Source organism: Choloepus didactylus, chromosome 15 (genome assembly GCF_015220235.1).
Source record: "Choloepus didactylus isolate mChoDid1 chromosome 15, mChoDid1.pri, whole genome shotgun sequence".
NCBI classification, from domain to species: Eukaryota; Metazoa; Chordata; class Mammalia; order Pilosa; family Megalonychidae; genus Choloepus; species Choloepus didactylus.
In genome coordinates, this window is record NC_051321.1 from 38892894 (window position 1) to 38913554 (window position 20661).

The window sequence follows — 20661 nt, forward strand, 5'->3', positions numbered from 1 at the left end:
TGTGCAGATGCTGCAAACCTGAAAGGGGGAGAAGCATTTCATGGTCATGAGGATTGAAACATACCTAGAGTTATGCTGTGTCACTCATGGCAAAACTTCTCCAGAAACATCCAGAGCTTGTTTTTACTTTATTTTATTCAATGTGTCACAGTCCATTACTAACTGTTTTCTAACTGATGAGTGCAGTTATTTTTTAGTTTGTTGCTAAGAGAACGTTACTTTGTTCTTTCTAAAAGGATTAATACCTCATGTTTACAGGGAAACAGACAATTTAAAAGAACTTTCACACCTATTACATTTCTTTGTTTCTCCCAATTACCTTTGCCTAAGATACAAATATTTCCATTTTAGAGAGAAGGAATCTGGCTGTTGGGGATTCCCTGCCTTGGCTGAGCCCACAGGGGCTGCAGTGGGCAGAACTACAGCTGGAACCCGTGTCCCTGACTCTTGCATGCTTTCCTCCAAGCAAACATTCAATTCAATAGAGGGCACTGAGATTTACTGAGTGTGTACTATGCTTCAGTATTTTGCAACTCATCCATATCAGTGATGTTCACAGTAAACATTGAGTTAATAATTGCAGAAGCAATCGATTACAGAAAGAGGCCAGAAAAGTTCAGGTTTATAACCTTTTAGAACTTGGGTAAGCCTAGGTCTTGCTGAACTCTCCATCTAGAACAAAGAGAAACAGTTCTTCAGCTGCTTGGCTCACATAGCTCTGGACTCTAAGGAACTTTACTTCCTTATCAGGGGGCAAAACACACTCCAGGGCTTTCTTTAGAGCCATCATTTTATTCTCTGAGAGATGGGTGTCTATGTTCTGCTCCTCCTTCTCCTGCTGAGCTCCTGCCTGGTCCCTTCTGTTTCTATAGAATGAAGGAATCCAGATAATTTAGACACAGAAAGGATCTCAGTGACCCACTAATCTAAGCCTTCCTTTCTTTTAGGAATGGGGGTTCAGTGACGCAGTGAGGCGGTGTGTCCCCTGTGCATCAGCAGAGGAGCTTGTCTTAGAACCCAGGTTCCCCATCTCCCAGGTCAGGGGCTTCTCACACGGAGGAGCTTCCCCATCGCGGCCCACCTGGCGGACAGGGAGGGCATCTGCGGGAACCCGCCCCAGTCACAGGGCAACACAGACCTCGGCTTGGCTGGCATTGTGGATTAGATTGATTTCTTTCCAAGGAAACTTTAACTTTTATGTAAGTATACATTTACATAATTATACATATTTAATTGGTTACAAGCAGATAGAAATGTTGTGATTCTGGTACAGGAAATTAGGATGGTCTCATTTTCATATCTATTCGTGTTTCACCAATAAGTCCCAATGAGACCCTATAGGTCCATGTCAGATTCCAGTTCATAATCTCATGCTGCAACTACTTGTCATTTCTCTTTCATCAACTGCAGTCTTGAATAATTCCTCAGTGATATTGCCACTTTCGAAGAGAATAGTTTGTGGTTTTATAAAATATCCCTCTATTGGGTTTGTCTGATGTTCGCTCACGATTAGATTCAGGTTATGCATCTTTGGCAGGAATGATGTTTTTCTTCTCATTGCATCCTATTAGGTGACAAAAAATTTCAGTCTGTTCCATTATGGATGACGCCCATGTTGATCCCATCATAAGATGGTGTCTGTAAGTGCCCTTCCCTGTGAAGTTATTCTTCTTACCCTCAGAATTAAGAAGTATTTTCTGGGTAGATTCTTTGAAACTATGTAGATGTAACTATCCATTCCTCATGAACTTGTGAGTTTAGTCACTTATTTTATCAGTATGAAATCATGAGTTAAATTTTATTCAATGGGCTATGGTCCATTAATATAATTATTTATTTTGGTTCTGAAATTGTCTCTTAATGATTGGATTTGGTATCCTTTTGACTGTTCCCATCATTTTTTGAGCTGTTCCTTTTTTTCTCACACCGTAAGGTACTCAGGCTTTGGTGGCTGGGTGCATGTGTCAACTTGGCCAGGTGATTGTGCCCAGCTGTCTGGCCAAGCAACCACTGGCCTGTCTGTTGATGTGAGAACATTTCATGGACTTAAATCATCAGTACATTGATTGAATCTGTGCCTAATTACATCTGCAGTTAGCCAAGGGAGTGTCTTCCTCAGTAAGAGACATTTAACCTAATTAGTGGAAGGCATTTAAAGGGAAGGTGATAGATTCAGTGGACAAAAGAGAGAACTTTTGTGTCTGCTTCAGCCATCCAGTCTCTCCTGGGAAATTCATCGAAGACCCTCATTGGAGTGACAACTCGCTGCCTGCCCTATGGAATTTGGACTTTGGTGTCCTGCCCTAGGGATTTTGGACTCTTGCATCCTCACAGTTGCATGAGACACGTTTATAAAATCTCATACTGTTAATAGATATCTCCTGTTGCTTCTGTTTCCCTAAGAACCCTGACTAATACACAGGGTATATATTTTTCCTGTCCCAGCTCTCCAATCAGTGATTTCTCCAAGGATGCTTGGTTCTTTTAGTTGAAAATGTTCTGTAGAAGCCAAGATCTGTGCTCATTGCTACTGGGCTGTCACAGCTCCCAGGACTTCTCAGTAAACAGTGCAGTCTCTCTCTCTCTATATATATATATAATATATATGTTTGTGTATATATATGTATATATATGTGATATAGATAGATAATATCGATACTACATGTATACATTTGTATGTATATTTACTACTATCTTTATCTACAAATACTGACAACTATAAATTCATTCTGGTACATCTTATTCTAATTCAACACCACAAGTTTCATTCTAGTTTTTCCCCCTTTCCTTATTTATTACTTTCTTTGCTGACAGTAGGAAACTTGGATCTCATTATCTTTAATGTGTTTACATACTTGATCAATTCCCCTTTGGAAACAGCCCCCTATTTCTGCCTCCTCACCCTCCCCAGAACGGACACCCTCCTTACCCTGCTGGGGCTACAATGAGCCACAGCAGCCCTCCCTTCCTTGTGGACACCTTCCCCACCCTGATAAAGCACTGACACCTCGTATCAGGCTACTCTCCTCACTCTGGGCTCTGAAACCACACCAGGGCACCCATCCGTGGTGGAAGCCCTTCTCCCCTGTTCATCCCCTGACACCCCACATCAGCAGCTGACCACATGTGGACACTCCCCTCAACCTGCTTGGGCTGTGATTCCCCAAACAAGGCAGCTTCTGGCCCCTGCTCCATGTGGGAGCCTCCTGCCTCCTGGGTGGTGACACCCTCCACAGGAATGCTGGGTGCTAAGTTCCCTCTCAGACAAGCAGCCCCATTCTCTTTGTTAATGCCATCCTCACCCCACTTTAGTTGTGTTACCCTAATCCATAAACAGTTAAATAATTAATTGTGAAACCCAAAGGATAAAAGTTCACAGAAATTTTAAAATGAGAACACCTCAAAAAGACAATTTACAAAGAAAAAATACAACAGCTCAAGAAGTACATGAAAAAGAATCAACATCGCTGTTCTTAGGGGACACACTAATGAAAAATCAGATACAACTCACACTTCTATTAAAAAAATCTAAATTTTAAAAGCATGAAAACAGATGTGCAAAAATGTGAATAACCGAGAAATGCTATATCTCTGCTAAGGGAAATGTAAAAAGAGACAACCACTTTGGAAAAGGACTAAGTAAAAACCACATCTTATTAGACCTGTTTCAGAGGGCTAGAAATTATAGAAAGAGAGAGAACAAGGGGTCACCTGCCTCCCAGGCTAGTGGGGCCCAACTGGCCTGACCTATCCTGAGCCTACAGGAGGGCAAATTTAAGGGCATCTGGGGCAACGCCGGCTCCCCTCTCTGAACTGCAGACTCCACAACTGCACACAGTATCCACCTTCCCATGCCCAGAGCACTGCTCCTCAGGAGCTGAGTTTGGGTCACATAAATAAGCAAATATAAGCTCCATGAGAGCCAGGACACTCTGTACCTATCAGACCATTCAGTGAGTGAAGCAATGATGGAAGGGAGGGAGGGACACAGCCTGGGAGATTGAGGGTTAAACTGCAGACTGCACTAGCACATCCCATAGCTTGTTTCTCTGCTTGCTGACCTACCATTTGGGAGCACATTTGCAGAGCTAAGACAGGTAGAAAGCTTCTTCTAGATGTTGATTTTCAGGTTCCCTTCTAAGCTTTGCCTCATATTTTCATGGTCTGTTCTAGTTCCTATGACCTCCACGTCCATCATCCCCTCTCACTTGGTTGTTGAGCCTTGACAGCAGAGGCATGTATCTTGGCCTCATGATTTGACCTCAGAACTTCCTTGTACAGGTGACTAGTGACAGGGGAGTTTGGGCTCCCCAGTGGACAGGACCTGGGACACAGTCACAAGAGCTGTGAACATTACTGAGGAGCCATTCTGTACCAGCGTCTGCATGTCCTGTCCGGGACTCAGTCTAGGAGGGAGTGGCTGATGGAGTGTCAGGTTCTACCTCACTGGCCAAGCGTCAAGGACAGGCCTGGTGAAGGTGTGCTGCTGGGGAGGTCAAAGGGTGGTGCTGGGGTCTGAATTATGTCCCCAAAACCAACATGCTCAAGTCCTAACCACGGTCCTGTGGGTGTGAAGTCAGTGTAAACAGAATCTTGGAATGTGTTACGGTGTGTCGTGAGTGAATAAGGGTGGGCTGTGATCCACTGTGGCTGGAATCCTTACAAGTAGGAGAGGGAGACCAGGGAGACCAGGCAGAAAGAGACAGATCACCATGGGACAGAAGCAGGTGCATTTAGAAGCCAAGGAGCACCAGGATTGTAGGCAAGTCACCACCAGAATGACTCCAGGAGAGAGCATGGGCTGCTGATATGTGACTTTGGACTCCCAGCCTCCAAAACTGCAACATAAATTCCTGTTGTTGAAGCCAGCCTGTTCTGTGGTATTTTTCATAGCAGCCTGGAAACTACAACAAGTGGGAGAGGGCAGGGGCTTGGGCTGCCTCCCTGGCTCAGCCACTGCCCAGGTTGCTTTGCTTCCCTGACACTTGCTTCTGGCATTTTGAGAAGAGCCCCGTGCACTTAACTTGGAAATTCAATGAGATGTTGATTCCCAAATGACCAGCAGAGGGCGACAGAAACCAGGTGCACAAAAAGGCCCGAGTCTTCCTGTCCCTCCCAGGAAGTGCCCTGTGGCGACAATTAGGAGTTCAGGCTTTTTCTCCCTCTCTGAATTTCTGCCTCAGTCCTCCTCTTCCCTTAACAAGGGTTTCTAAATTGTTAGCTCCTCACTCACAGTTAAAAATATTCAGTAAGTTTGGGCTCTGGGCCCTGTGTGTTCCAGGCCAGTGCAGGAGGCCGGGGGCCTGTGAGATCCTCTCTCACTCAACCCGAGGCTCCTTGTCTGTTTCCCCCTGAGCTGGTCTTGGGACTCAAAGAAAAGGAGATCCCTCCTTTCCCTGAGACCTGCATTCGAGACCCTGCCCTTCCTAGAGAAATCTCTGGCCTGGACCACTTTCCCAGGGAGGTCGTGAAAGGGCTTTGTGAGAAAGCTCAGCTCTAGGTGAGGGCCCACTGGGTTTCTTGCCTTCCCTTCACCGTTGGTGGAATTTGCAGCTGTGTGAAGTGCTCCGCGGGCATTGAAATCAGTTGCTAACCTGTTCCCAGCCACTCTTTCTGGGGCAGGAGTTAACGTGGTGGAGAGGAAAAGGGGCCCTTTCATTTCTGTCCAGTGATGCAGTCAGGGAGGCCCACTTTCTGCAAATGGTGAGGAAGCTCGATTAGTCTAATGTTCCCAATAAAAACAGCTCCTAAATCTGGATGAGTTATTCCAAAGACAATAGCATGTGAGAGGCTGGTGAGTCATACAGGTCCAGCAGATCCTGAGGGGATTCCCTGTGAGGAAAGGAGCTGCAATGGGTGAGGTCTCTGAGTGTGCCACTTTCCATCCACGGACATGACCCAAGGCACAATGTATGATAAATGTCACAAAATGACAGAGGATCAAAGAGAATCTAAAATGCACTATACTGATCAAAGACACTGAATTTGTCATCAAAATAGACCCCCAAGAGTGAACCTCAAACTCAGATTCTTTCCTTGTGAATTCTATCAAGGTATTGAAGAAACAATACCAGCCATTCCAACCTTACACAACTCTTTCAGACCCAAGTCTGTTCTCCTCTGTTCCTGCGGCTTCTCCAAGGCTCTCTTCTTCACCAACCCCCATGTGCCCACATTAAAACCCTGGGCCTAGGCATGAGTCTGTCTAAGATTTGCTGCTGGGCAGAAAGTTAAGGGAGAAGGAGCACTTGAATATTTATGGTAGAAAACCATGAATAGATGGGAACCCCAAGACCTGGGGACAGTCAGATGGCCTCCAATTTTTGGAGCTCCATTACAAACCTTGATTTGGCTGAACATGAAAGTGCTGTGACATGGCCCACTGAAGACTTTGAGAGCTGCTTTGCTCAGAATGGTTTTGGCTGTGGACAAGACTCCAGTTTGGCACAGCCTCTGGCCTGCTGTCTGTAGTGTGAGAGTGGCAAAGACCCAAGTCTGTTCTCCTCAGTTCTGTGGCTTCAGCAAGGCTCTCTTCTTCTCCATCCCCCCATGTGCCCACATTAAAACCCTGGGGCCAGGCATGACTCTGTCTCAGCCTGGCTGCTGGGCAGAGCTGCTTCGACTCCTGATCCCCTAACTGTAAGACCCCAGACACCCAAGGGCCAGCCCAAGAAGCCGCTGAAGACAGCAATATGTGAAGCCCAAGGCCAGATTGTGAACAGGTGGAGACAAGGAGACAGGTCCATCATCCTAGAGGTGGATCTCCTGGTGAGTAGGGGCTGAGGTGAACAGGACTAGCCCATGCCTGCCTCTGTCTTCCCTGAGATGGTGAATTTACCTGCACCTTCCAGACCCCCGCATAGCAAGAGAGCACTGGACATGGATGGGCCAGCCCTACTGGGAATATGTTATAATACATGGTAAAAGGGATTTAATCCTTGCTTAAATCAAGGATTTTGAGATAAGGAGCTTACCCTGGATTATCTGGTCAGTTCCCTGTGTACACCAGAGCCCCAGTAAGAGGGAAGCAGGGGCATCACAGTTAGCGGGAGGCTATGTGACAACAGAAGTGAGAAGCTGGAGTTATCTGAGGAAGGGGTCATGAGGTACGGATGCTGGCAGATTCCAGAGGCTGAGAAAGGCAGGGACATGGAGCGTCCCCTAGAGCCCCTGGACAGATCCAGCTCTGGTGACTTGATTGCAGCCAAATGAGACTGATTTTTGACTTCTGACCTCGACAAATGTAAGATGATAACTTATGTTGCTTTAAGGCACTAGGTTTGTGGTAATTTGTTACAACAGCAATAGGCGTTGACCTAATCATTATCTACTTCAAAAGTTTATGAGAAAGATTAATGTAAAACATGAATAGTGCCAAAAATGGTGAAAGGAGAATAAAATATTGAGTGATAAGGAAAAAAGAGGTGATGGAAGGGAGATTACAAAATTTCATTAAGATACTTAGGGTGGGATGCATAGAAAAAGTGACATTAGAATGAATGACAAGACTGCCTGTTTGTCCACATTTTGTAAACACTATTTTCATTGCCAATCAATATAGTTGAAAGGTATGTAATGTAATTTATTTGCAGTTTTTATTTTTAAGTTGTTTTCACATGTTAGTCATTTCCATTTCTTCTTTAATCTGTCTTTTGAATTATTTGCCCATATTTCTGTTATAATAGAGGTTTTCCTCTAAAATATATTGCTTACTAGAAAAACAGCAAATTGTAGAATAATGTGTATAGTATGAATATAAATTTGTAAAGAACCATGTTAATCCCATATGTCATATCATTTATGAATTCATACTTATGGATACATATGTGTACAGATATATATGTACACCAGTACACATATTGGTTCTCTTAAAAATGCATGCCAAAGCTTAAGTGGCTTCCCCTGGGAGGTGAACTGGGAGAAGGGTAATGCATGATGCCATTTCTCACATCTTTATTTCAAGACAGAAGGAAGAAAAACATGACTATGTGAAGTGTATAAAATGTTTGGACGTCTGTGTTTTGCAGATAACACAAAGCTAATGACTTCAGGACCAAAGCATCAACTTGCCATCACACTTATGTTAAGAGGAAAACACTGTGGTGAAAACTCAAAAAAGAATAAAGCCTGATGATATTGTCAAGAGATACTGCTGTCTTCCTGGGGAGAGAAGACTAATAGCCAGAACACATGATTAGCAATATGGAGACATCCTTCAATATTTGAACCTCAGTTAACAAACAGGAAGTATTAAAGTAATTGAAATCTTCATTTAGTGTTGTAGAAACACAAATGTGGGGTTACGGACTCCAACACTTAATGTTCATTCTTGCCCACGGCTGATCCTCTCGATATTTCCCCACAATTGGAGCTGCTCCTTGATACACTTTCTCTCATGTTCAAACTCAAATCTCCAGTCACTGTATGCGGCACTCATCCAAATGACCTTCCGTCCAGTTCTCATCTACCACCTCTTGGTGCTCCCTTGAAGAAAACTGGCATGTCCTCCTTGTTCTTTCTTTCTTCCTTCCTTTCTTTCCCCCTTCCCTTCCCTCCCCTCCCTCCCCCTCCCCTCCCCTCCCTTCCCGTCCCTTCCCTTCTTCTTTTTTTCCTTACTTTAAAATATACAAAAGAAGGAACGTCTCAGAACTGTCCCAGCAAAAATTAACACTTCTTTAGAACACAGAGGACATAGTATAGTTGTGAATGGACACACATTAATCATTTTTTTTGCTCTGTTTCACAGTGATACCACAGTAATAACTCAATATTAGATACATTATTAAGGTATGTGGTGGTCAATATAAAAATCACTAAGTGGGAGAACAACAGGTAAATTTCTGTAGCGAAGCACAGGAAAGTGCTTTAATGGAGGTTGGATTCTCCCTGGATCTTCAGGGCATGGGGAGATGTGGAGGGGGGAGGTCAGAGGAGGCAACCCCAGTAGAGGGAGGGAGGTGAACGGTGCCCCAGGGGAGGGAAGCTGCAGACGGCACCGCAGCTGGCAGACGGCTGCCCCTTCCTTAGATAGGAACGAAGCAGAGCTGGTATGAAGGCTGCACAGAGGCAAAGCCACTCTCAACTGGGGTGGTGTCGATGTCCTTTGGTTCAACCAGAGACTTCAGGGTAAAGTTCTGTAAAATGGTGGTGAGGAATAAAAACAGCTCCATGCGGGCCAGGCCCTCACCCACGCAAAGTCGTTTTCCTGGAAATCGGAAACACAGGGGAAGATGCTCCTTGAATGCCATGTTTCTGAACTATCACAGAACACTCAGTAACTGTATTATGAATGATTAACTTGATGGGTGAGTGGAAGGCAGGATGTCCAAAAGGGCAGTTGGATAGATAGGTGGACAGAGGGACAGAAACACTTGTCCACCTAGTATCATTCTACAAATACTTATAGTAGAAATTTTTAAGTACTCAACACTGTGCCAACTACATCATTGAGTATTCCCACATTATAATGGCTCTTTGGATGTTTTAAGTTTCTGTCAATCTTTTTTGAGAATCACACCCACATTCCTTGCCCAGGTGGGACAAAGGGGGAAGGACTGGGAAGAGGGGGCTTACATATCTGTTTCCCTTTCTACCTCTGGCACAAAGTCAACTAATGATTTTTTTCCTCATGTACCTTCAAAGTCGTATGTCTAAACCTGTCACTCCCTGACTTTAAAATTTTGAATGGCTCCTATGCCTTTCCTATGGGCTATGTCCAAATTGTTTGACCTGGCCCTTTACATTCTGTTCCCAGTCTGATGTTCTGTGATCTTTCCATCCAGTCTTCATTCACACCCTCAACTCTCAGCTCTCGCCAAACCCACCCCTCATCAATCTCCAACACATTAGGCAGTTTCAAGCCATGTGCCATGCTGTTTCTTTTGACTGAGATGCCTTTCTCTTCTACTTCCTTCATAACCGAGGTCAAATGTCATTTCCTCTTTATAATCCTTGTGATCCCCTCAGGAACCCTGTAGAAATTCTGCCCTCACTGGATTTCCTCAGCATTCTATTCAGGCTTCCACTGCAACATGGATCAGTTTGTATCATAATTCTTTGTTTATTTACTTATCTACCCACTAAAATGTGCATTCCTTGAAGGGAAGGTTCAGTCCTTGTCATTTTGGCATCCACAGTGCCAGATACAAACCCAGCATCAAAAGCCACAGAAAAACTTAAGGCAGTTCCATGTCCAGAGACTCAGCACACACTGCAGGAGTGGAGACCCATTACCCAATAGGGGGTCTTCTAGGAAGAGCAAGGGGCTCTGCAATCATTGATGGTATTCTGCAATTCTCAAGGGTTTCTTGACCTCACAGTTCCTTGGCAGGTACTTCTGAAATTTTCCCTCTAAAGCAAACATCCTGTTCCTTTCCCTGTGGTCCATGACTTTTGTAATCACGCCGTGATCTCTCTTCTTTCCTTGCTCCCTGCTCCTTGTGACATAGCTGAAATGTCATTTCTTCTATTATAGTGTTGCTTATTCCATTTTGTGTGTCACTGTTGGGCACGTGAGAGAAGAAAGCAGGCAACTACTTCTCTCGGCCCCCAGTGTGGCCAGTGCTTCCCTCTCTCACAGCACAGGTCGTATTTGATTGCACTGATCTTTCCACTCATCTGCTTCTCTAACTGTGTTGTGCCTATTCTGAATGCCTATCCTTTCTTGTGGGTACTTATGTTCCCAAAGTCATCTAAGGGGTGAGGGGGGCACCACATAGAAGATACTCAGCAAAGCTGTGGTATTTGTGTGACCTTCTCTGGGCAGGTGAGGACAGTCCGGATGAGTGTCACCTTCTAGGAGGAACTTTTGGTTAGCTCAGTGATGTATCTGGAGGGAGAATTCAATCAACCCATTCTCTATCTTTCCCATTTGGGAAGAAAGAACTGGGTCAGCTCCCCAAAGTCCCACCGATCTGGCCCAAGAATGTGGATGTACCCTGTGGTGAGTGTGTGCCTGGGCATTGGCAGAAGTGCTCCTGACTGTGCACAAAGAGCAGTTCTCTGAGCCCCAGGCTATGCAGCACCCAACTTCCAAAAGATCCCATAAGATATCTCATCCCCTGAAGTAGAGATGGACATAAATTTCTATTACCTGTTGAGAAAGGCATGAAGTACTCACTCTTCCTAAAGTTGCCACTCTTATCCAGAAAGTGGCCAGGATCAAATGTCTCTGGGTTGGGAAATTCTTTGTTATTGTGTATCACAGAAGTCAGCAATGTGATTATGTTTGTGCCCTAGAATGGACAGATAGATAAATTGAATTATAAAGAATTCACGGTGCTGGAGGAAATATAGGAAATCATTTAGTCCAATCTTTTTGTTCTATAGGTGAAGAAACCTAGGTCCAAAGAAGGGCAGTGACATTTCCAGCAAGACAGACCAAGTATAATAAGCAGGGATGCATTTAATGTCAGTGGCAATGATCTTGCTAAAATTCCCTCCAATAGTCTGAGGTACTGAGCTCTTGAGTACTTGAGTGCCAAAGTTCTGAATCCTCTCTCCATGTAACCAAGCTGGATCAAGCAGCACCTGCTCTATTTCATCGCATCTGGTTTACCACATCTTATATATGATTTATGTTTTAAAATAGAAGTCTCTGCTGGTTCTTGAAATGGCAGAAATAACTGAAATCTATTCACAGGGTTTTTGGAATAAAGGTGTGATGTAATTAAAAATGACTTTTCCTGGGATAATAAATACAGTAATAACTGTCAAATGTTAATAATGCAATTCATTTTCTTAATTTAAAAATATGGAAGAGCTTTCTTTGCAGATGAATACAAGCCAAATAAGGGATAGTAAAATTAGAAATAACATCCTTTTAAAGCAATTCAGGTAAGGATCACCAATTCAGGCTAGGATCATCAATTAATGGTACATCTGTTGGGTGAACAGTTTGGAAACAGGATATTCACAATGTCTTAAAGTACCATGCCAGAGATTGTTATTAATTACATAAGAAAAACAGCACATCTGAAATGGAGAGAGCTGGCAGACGTCTCTTACTAAGGGAGGAACTTAGCATCACCCATAATGGGATAGCCTGATATTGTGTCCCCCACCTCCCTGAAGCGATGCTATAGGAGAAACACATCACCTATGTAGTTTATTTGCCAAAAGCACATAGCTGGGATCTAATCTCATGAAATATATCACCGAAATCAGATTGAGAAACATTTTACACGTCAATTTCCTGGACTCTTCAAAAATGTCAATGTACTGAAGGAAACAAACATGCAAAGAAACAAAGAAAACAAAAGGGACAAGATAAAATACTAAATAAAATACAATAAATCAATTTATTTTTTAAAATATAAAATAAAATGAATAAAATAGGAAGAAGAATAATAGAATATAGATTACCAGGGGTTGGGTTGGGTGTAGGGAATGAGGAGTTAATGCTTCAAGTGTGCAGAGTTTCTATTTGGGTTGATGATAAATAACGTTTTGGTAATGGATGGTGCTGATGATGGCAGTCACAACACTGTGAACATAATCAACAGCACTGAATTATATATGTGGATATGGTTAAAAGGGGAGATTGTAAGTTGAACACATGTTAGTAGAATAAAAATTTAAAATAGAACTGTACAACACAGTGAACCCTATTGTAAATGATGGACTGTAGTTAACAGTACAATTATAAAAATGTTATTTCATGAGTTGTAATAAATCTAGCATGCTAATGCAAGGTGTTAATAATAGAATGTGAGATGGGATTTCTGTATTTTATGCATGATTTTTCTGTAAAACAACCAACTTCTTTAATAAAGAAAAGAAGAAGAATTCATGACATGTGAAAATATATGAAATTGAAATTTCAGTGTCCATGACTGTCGGCGCACAGCTTTCGGGCCACAATGGCAGTGCTGAGTAGTGGCAACAGAGAACTTACGGCCCACCAAATTAAAATTTTTACTATCTGACCTGTTCAAAAAGTTATCCAGCTCCCGTTTTACATCATTATCTCCACCTAATGCAGAGACTCCACCCTCTGGTAAAATACATTAGTCACCTGGCTGGTAGGAGGGGTACAAGCAACCGCTCAGAGCTGCATGTTCCTTAACCGGGTTGTCCCAGGCAGAAGAGATGGTGCCGTTGCCTCGGGGTCTGGACGTTCCAAGCTCAAAAGGCGTGAGCGGGAACACCAGCCCCGTGCAGAGGGATGCGAGGGCGTCGGCTCACAGAGCACTGCTCGGCTCCGGCGCCGTGTCCTGGATGGGTGAGATGGACAATCCCTATCTGATTCCTCAGTCGGTTTCCAATTTAGTCACACAGGAGACATAAGTTCAATAATAATTCTCAACCAAATATTAAAAAAAGAAAAGCTTTTCCTGGGTGTGACTTTGGGCGAGAAAAAAGTGGACTGGAAGTCCTGACCGTTGATTGGGGCAAGATCCTTTGATTCTTGGTAATGGCTTCAATTTCCTCTTCCCCAGAGATGGCACAGTAATTGCACCTTTAGCAAATGCACAGACGTTTCTTTAGTTTCAAAATAGGATTTTTAGTTGTATCTATTTTTATTATAATGTTAATTTGTGCTGGCATCAATTGGGATCAAGTAGCTTGTTGTATATCAAGGAGAATGTCTGAATAAATACAGAAACCACGTGTTAGAAGGCATCTGAAAACTGATGAGACAAAAATTGGAGTCAAGATGGCAGAGATGGAAAGAACTTGGAGAGGTAAGCTGACCTGCACCATCAATTTTAGACTGTGTTCATTTCCAGTTTTGAAGGCGGACAAGAGATATTAGATCATTCTGTCATCCTAGTAGAGGAGGGATGAACCCTTTCTGGAGGAAGACAAACATTATCTGAGCCTCTGTATTTTTCATATTTAATCTCTGTTATTTAACCAAAAATTACAGGGCATTCCAAGACAGAATTTAGAGGTCACAAACAGAAGAGAGAATGGGGTGAGAGGCAATAAAAATAGACCCACTGTAGGGAATATTTCCCACCTAGTTTGAGGCAAGCATTATCTCCATATGAGAAATTTAAAAAGAAAACTTTGAGAAAGAAAAATTGCAGAAAAATTTCTTTTGTGAATATAAATACAAAATGTAGCAAATAAAATTGAGGTGTGTGTGTATGTATCTAGTGGGGAAATAAGGGCCATAATAGAGTATTGTATTTGAGAATCCTCCGTTTGATAAAATTATAAACCCATTAAGGACAAAAAACATGCAAACATAAGAGAAGAAGGGCATCTTTCTTAATCTGATAAAGAATACAGACAAAAATATTTATAAAGCATCATTTTCAATGGTGAGATATTAAATCCCCATTCCCTCTTGGAGATCCAAAAGAAAACAAAACAAAACAAGAATGCCTATTACTATCACTTCTGTTCAACAAATATCCTGGAAATCCTTGTCAGTGTAATAATGCAAAGAGTAATGAAAGTCAGGAGAATTGGAAAATAGAAACAAAATAAATATTAATCCAGCTTGCATTATTGTGTACATAGAAATTCCAAATGAATATACAAACAACCTATTAGCAATATTAAGTGAATTTGTCAAGGTTACTAGATATATTATTAAATTCATAAAATTGATTCTATTCCATATACTAGAGAAAATTGGAAAGGTCATTTAAAATAATTACACAATTTATAATAACATCAAAAATATTAATTATGTAGGAAAAAGTCTAAAAACAATATGCAGGCCACCGCACTGAGAACAAAATTTTTGAGAAAGTTGAGGAAAGCATAAACAAATTGGGAGCTTTTATCATATTCAGTAATTGAAAGATTCAACATGTCAAGAAGTCAGTTCTTTCCAATTTGATCTATAGATTTCATGCCATTCTAACAAAATTCCTAGCACAGTGTTTTTGGAAATCAATAATCTGATATTAAAGTAAACAGCTAAGAGGGGCCAGAACAATATTAAAGAAGAACAAGAAATTTGGAAGACTAAGGCTGGAAGATACCACAATCTGTTGGAAAGCTTTATAATCCCAAACTGGAAACAACACAAAATCCATCATGCTGTCATATGTATGATTATTGCATGTTTCTCATTTCCCCTGAAGGCAGAGCATTGGAATCATACTGTGAACATGAGAACTTCAAATGCACTGAGGTGCAGGGTAGGGGAAACAAATCTTACCTTGGGGATGACGTAGTTTCTGAATTTAATATCACTGATCACTGCATGGGGCAGGTTGGTGGGCAGGAGGTCAATGTATCTCTGGATCTTGTGCACCACAGCATCCGGGTAGGGCATGCTGCTCCTGTCCTGCATGCAGGGGCTCCGGTGTCTGCCAACCATGCGGTCAATCTCTGCCTGGATTTTAGCTGATAAGACACAAGTAAGAACTGATGGCAAAGGAGAAAAATGCGCATTTGCCATAGCAATTCAAGGTTACATGAAGTATTACAAAAGTGTCCCAACATTGTTGTAAACATAAATTATATGCCCATAAGTACACCTAGACATAGAGAAAATTGCTATAATATATGTACATATAACTTTCCTACAAGCTAGGCATTAAGGTAATCTGTAAATACCTATACATTAGAACACAGGATGACCAATGCATAGCAATAATGAAATGTTTCAAAATATAAATAGTATATAATTGACTCAAGAAATTACTGTCCTTGCAGACAGAAAAACAGAAGTCCAATATTAATTTTACATTAAAATAATACATGGTGTTTTAAAAATTACATTCTACTTCTGGATCTATATGGACATGTGTTTGCTTGTGGGTGTGTGTGTGTGTGCAATTTATAACAGTACCTTCTCCATCCTCTCCACCCCAAAAAGACCTCCACTTTGAATTATTCTTGTGGTTTCTTTTGAAATGTATGTTCACATTTCTAAATAATCACACTTTCTACCACTATTTCTTAATTAATCATTTTTAGATAATATCTAAAGACTTTTTGTTCAAAGAGCTGAGTGATTTACATCTCTACCCCTCCCCCATGCAAACACAGACACACATCCACAAACACACACTCACACGTGCACGTGCACATGCACACACGTGCGCCTCCCTTTCCCCAAAATATTTAAATCACAATTTTTGGTTATATTAATGTTCATTATTTACATAATTAGGACTACATAAATGTTCTCTGGTGAGATAATTATAATTATGTTTCATTTTGTGTACATATTTGCCCTTAAAAATATATCTTTATTTTAATTCCTAGCTTTCTAGGTGATGATTTAGAATGATTTCTAACTGATCCTGTAGCTGTTTGAAACTTCTGGCAATAATTTCCAAGTGCTCAGGTCTCAGATAATTGATCACATCTCTTTTCTTATCTTCCCTCACAGCTGCTCTGCCACACAGTCCATCCTAACTGGTTCTTTCCCAGGCCTGGTGCCCAGCGGCCTCCCTGAAACTCCATTCTCCTACCCAGGTTCTCCTAACTCCTGGAGCCCATGGCTTCCTCTGATTTGGTTTCAGACATTTGAATGGAGCAAATCCTGAAGTATGTTTATGAGAAAATGAAAAGAAAGGGTACAATTTTCACAAACTTGCAGGTTTGAAACTCTTCCTTTCCTATAAATGCACAAAATGACAATTGCTCATGAGAATCCTGATGCTAATCCTTTATATATGATACAAATATCATATTGGGAGATTAGGAAATGAGAGAAGGGCATATGACCCATGTGGGAAGACAGCCAACTTTTTATCTTCTATAATAGGAAGCCAATAGGTAAGAGCTGATTTTCTCCTCTGAAAATTTCTTCCCTCTTTTTATTTAAAATTCAATTTTATTGATATTTTTCACAGACCATTCAATTATACAAAGTATACAATCAGTTGTTCATAGTACCATTATATAGCTGTGTGTTCATCACCACAACTAATTTTTTTCAATTTTTTTACTATTTTAGAATATTTTCATTACTCCACAAAAGAAATAAAAATAAAAAAGAAAACTCAAATCCTCCCATACCCCTGATCCTCCCCCGCCTCCATAATTGACTCATAGTATTGATATAGTACATTTGTTACTATTGATGAAGGAATGTTAAAATGCTATTAACTGTAGTACATAGTTTGCCATAGGTATATTTTTTCCCTACATACCCCTTCTAGTTAAAGTGTCATATATTTGTTCTAGTTCATGAAAGAGATTTCTAATATTTGTAGAGTTAATCATGGACGTTGTCCACCACAAGATTCACTCTGATATATATTCCCATCTTTTAAACTCCAACTTCCTTCTGGTGAAATATGTGATTCTCATCTTCCCCTTTCTACCACATTCACACACCATTCAGCACTGTTAGTTATTCTCACAATAACGTGCTACCATAACTTCTGTCCATTTCCAAACAGTAGAGTTCAACCTAGTTAAACATTCTGCTCATAATAAGCAATAACCCCCAATTCTTTAGCTTTGTTCTATATCCTGGTAAACTATATTTCATGTCTATGAGTTTGTATATTATAATTCGTTCATATGTGACACCATACAACATTTGCCCTTCTGTGTCTAACATATTTCACTCAATATAATGCCTTCAAGATTTCTTCATCAACCTGTTTTTTCTAAGATTGTTTTGTTCACAAACCATACATTCCATCCTAAGTAAACAATCAATGGTTCCCTGCATAATCCTGTATTTATGCATTCACCACCATCACCACTATCTATATAAGGACTTTTCCATTTTTTCCACAAAAAAAGAGGAAGAGTCAAAGAAGGTGGAGAGACAAAAGAAAAGGAAGAAGTAAGAAAAAAAGATGACAGCAAAAAAGTAACAAAGGAAATATATAATTAAAGTATAATAAGAGTCATACAACATAACCAATGCCAAGAGTCTCACACCCCTCCCTTATATGCCCCTTTAACAGACATCCAGCTTTCGTACATTGCCCCGCCACATCAAAGAAATCATAATACAATGTTTTCGCCAACTGTAGTCTCTAGTTTGCATTGATTATATATTTTCCCCAATACCACCCCATTTTTAACACCTGAAAGGTTGCATTCATTGGTTCTCTATCATGTAAAAACATATTTGTACATTTTATCACAATTGTTGAGCTCTCTATGTTTCACTAAGTTATACAGACCCAGTTTTTATTTTCCCTTTTTCCTTCTGGTGTTCCACATGCTTTAACCTTTGTCTTTCAACCATATTCACAGTCAACTTTGTTTAGTGTACTTACATTGTTGTGCTACCATCTCCCAAATTGTGCTCTAAACCTCTTACTCCTGTCTTTTCCTATTTGTCTGTAGTGTTCCCTTTAGTATTTCCTGTAGAGCAGGTATCTTGTTCACAAACTCTCTCATTGTCTATTTGTCAGAGAATATTTTAACCTCTCCCTGATATTTAAATGACAGTTTTGCTGGATATGGGATTCTTGGTTGGCAGTTTTTCTCTTTCAGTGTCTTAAATATATCCCACCACTTCCTTCTTGCCTCCATAGTTTCTACTGAGAAATCCACACATAGTCTTATCAAACCTTGCCTTGTATGTGATGGATCACTTTCCTCTTGCTGCTTTAAGGATTCTCTCTTTATCTGTGATGTTTGATAATCTGATTATTAAGTGTCTTGGCATAGGCCTATTCAGATCTATTCTGTTTGGGGTACACTGTGCTTCTTGGATCCATAGTTTTATGGCTTTCATAAGAGATGGGAAATTTTCATTGATTACATCCTGTATTATTGTTTCTGACCCTTTTCCCTTCTCTTCTCCTTCTGAGACACCCATGACATGTACATTCATTCACTTTCCATTGTCATTCAATTCCCTGAGACATTGCTCATATTTTCCCATTGTTTCCCCTATCTGTTCTTTTGTGTGTAAGATTTCAGGTGTCTTGTTCTCTGGTTCCTGAGTGTTTTCTTCTGCCTCTTGAAATCTGCTGTTGTATGTCTCCATTCTGTTTTTCATCCCTTGTATTGTGCCTTTCTTTTCCATAGATTCTGCCAAAAGTTTTTTCAAACTTTCTAGTTCTTCCTTATATTCACCCAGTGTTTTCTTTATATCCTTCATCTCTTTTTCCATATCTTCCCTAAACTTGTTGACTTAGTTTTTTTGTTGATTTAGCATATTTGTTTGAAAATCTTTAAATGATTGTTTCATTAAAGTGAAACAATATCTCAACTGTATCTCAACTGAGGTGTAAGTTTGTTCCTTTGATTGGGCCATATATTCATTTTTGCTTACGTAATTTGTAGTTTTCTTTGTCTAGGCATCTGGTTTCCTTGGTTACCCCAATAAGATTTTCCCAGAACAGAATGGGCTCAGGTCTCAGAAGGGGGATATATTCAGTATCAGGTTTCCCTGAGGGTGTGTCTTAGAAGATTCACGGAGTTTCCTGTGAGGCCTCTAGCTGCGGTGTTTTTCCTAACCTGCCCAGCAGGTGGTGCCTGTCAGCCTGTTGCTCCCCACTGGTGTAAGTCTTTAATTCATGTGGTCCCTTTAATTCTCAGTTTGAGTTGCTTCTGTTTTGACTGTTTTACCCCAGGCCCTGTGGCCTGTGTTCTGAAGGGAGGGTAAGCACTAGAGCTGGGCCCCACCTCCTTCCTCTTAGGGAAGATACACCCCCTAGGGAGTTAAGTTCTGAGCTTGAATTAATCCTTTGTCTTGCTGACTCTGTTAACTCCACCCCTGTGTGGATCAGAGCTCTGTGAACTGAAAAGGACTGAGGCTCTCTCCACCGAGTCACTCAGGTTGAGAGAGAGAAAAAAGGGAAAGAAAGCCCCTTTTCAGAGCCAGTCCAAGTCCCTGCAGTTTTGCCTATCAGCCAGAGATAACTCCTGGTCTTCTGGGCTCCCTTTCCTGGGAGACTGGAGTTTCTTGGCTTTCTAAGATCAGCTGTCTCTGAAGCCTCTGTACTTTTTTTAATTAAAAAAAAATTTTTTTCAGTCATCCCCATCTCCTTTCCACTGGATGTGACATCAGGTTACTTTGCTGCTTATTAAGGGTTTGTTTATGTTTGTAGCTTGCATTCTGCAGTCCACATCTGTTAATTAAAACCCAGTTGGAGGTAGGCTGAGCTATATTTGCTTGCTCCAGGAATACAGCTTTCTCCCACAATGAGGTCTTGCAGCTCAGCCTGCCATGGGGGAAGTGGGCTCCAGATGCAGTTCAGCAGTTTCTACTTACAGTTTTATGCTGTGATCTCAGTCATTCCACCTGTTCCAGGCTGGTGTACTATGGGTGGACAATCATGGTTGTATTCCAGCTGTTGTTCCAGATTATTTACTAGTTGTTCCTATTGTTTATTAGTTGCTCCATGGGAATAACTAAATTCCACACCTCTCTATGCTGCATCTTGCCCCTCCCCTCTTCTCTGAAATTTTTAATGATTTTCTCTTAAACCCGATGTTCTGAAATTCCACAACCCTGTGTCTTGGGCGGACGCTTGTATTTCATTCTCTTTCTGGACACTCAGCAAGAATTTTTTTCTGGATGTCAGAGAATGGAAGTCTTTCCTCTGGAGCTGTTCATGCTCTGCAATCAATTTCTGGCTGCTGGATTCCAGAACTCAGGATGAGGAACGCAGCTAAGGATCTCAGAATTCAAGAGGGGACTCTTTCCTAACCCTTCTTTTTAGCCCTGCCCCTCATTCCATCACTGTCTTTGCCCATGTTCCTGAGTGCAGGGCCTCTTAGTATACTTTCTCTAGAATAAGCCTCTATCTTTATATTTGTGTGTGG

General features: G+C 41.3%; 1 long non-coding RNA gene and 1 pseudogene across 1 annotated transcript; one reads left to right on the top strand and one right to left on the bottom strand.

Moving 5' to 3' along the window:
* LOC119509792 lies at nt 1-12315 on the top strand. Its single transcript, XR_005211790.1, has 3 exons — nt 1-1199; nt 8028-8255; nt 11329-12315. It is a non-coding gene; the product is annotated as an uncharacterized LOC119509792 (long non-coding RNA).
* Nucleotides 8869-20661, bottom strand: part of LOC119509787 — a 20943-nt pseudogene continuing 9150 nt past the window's right edge.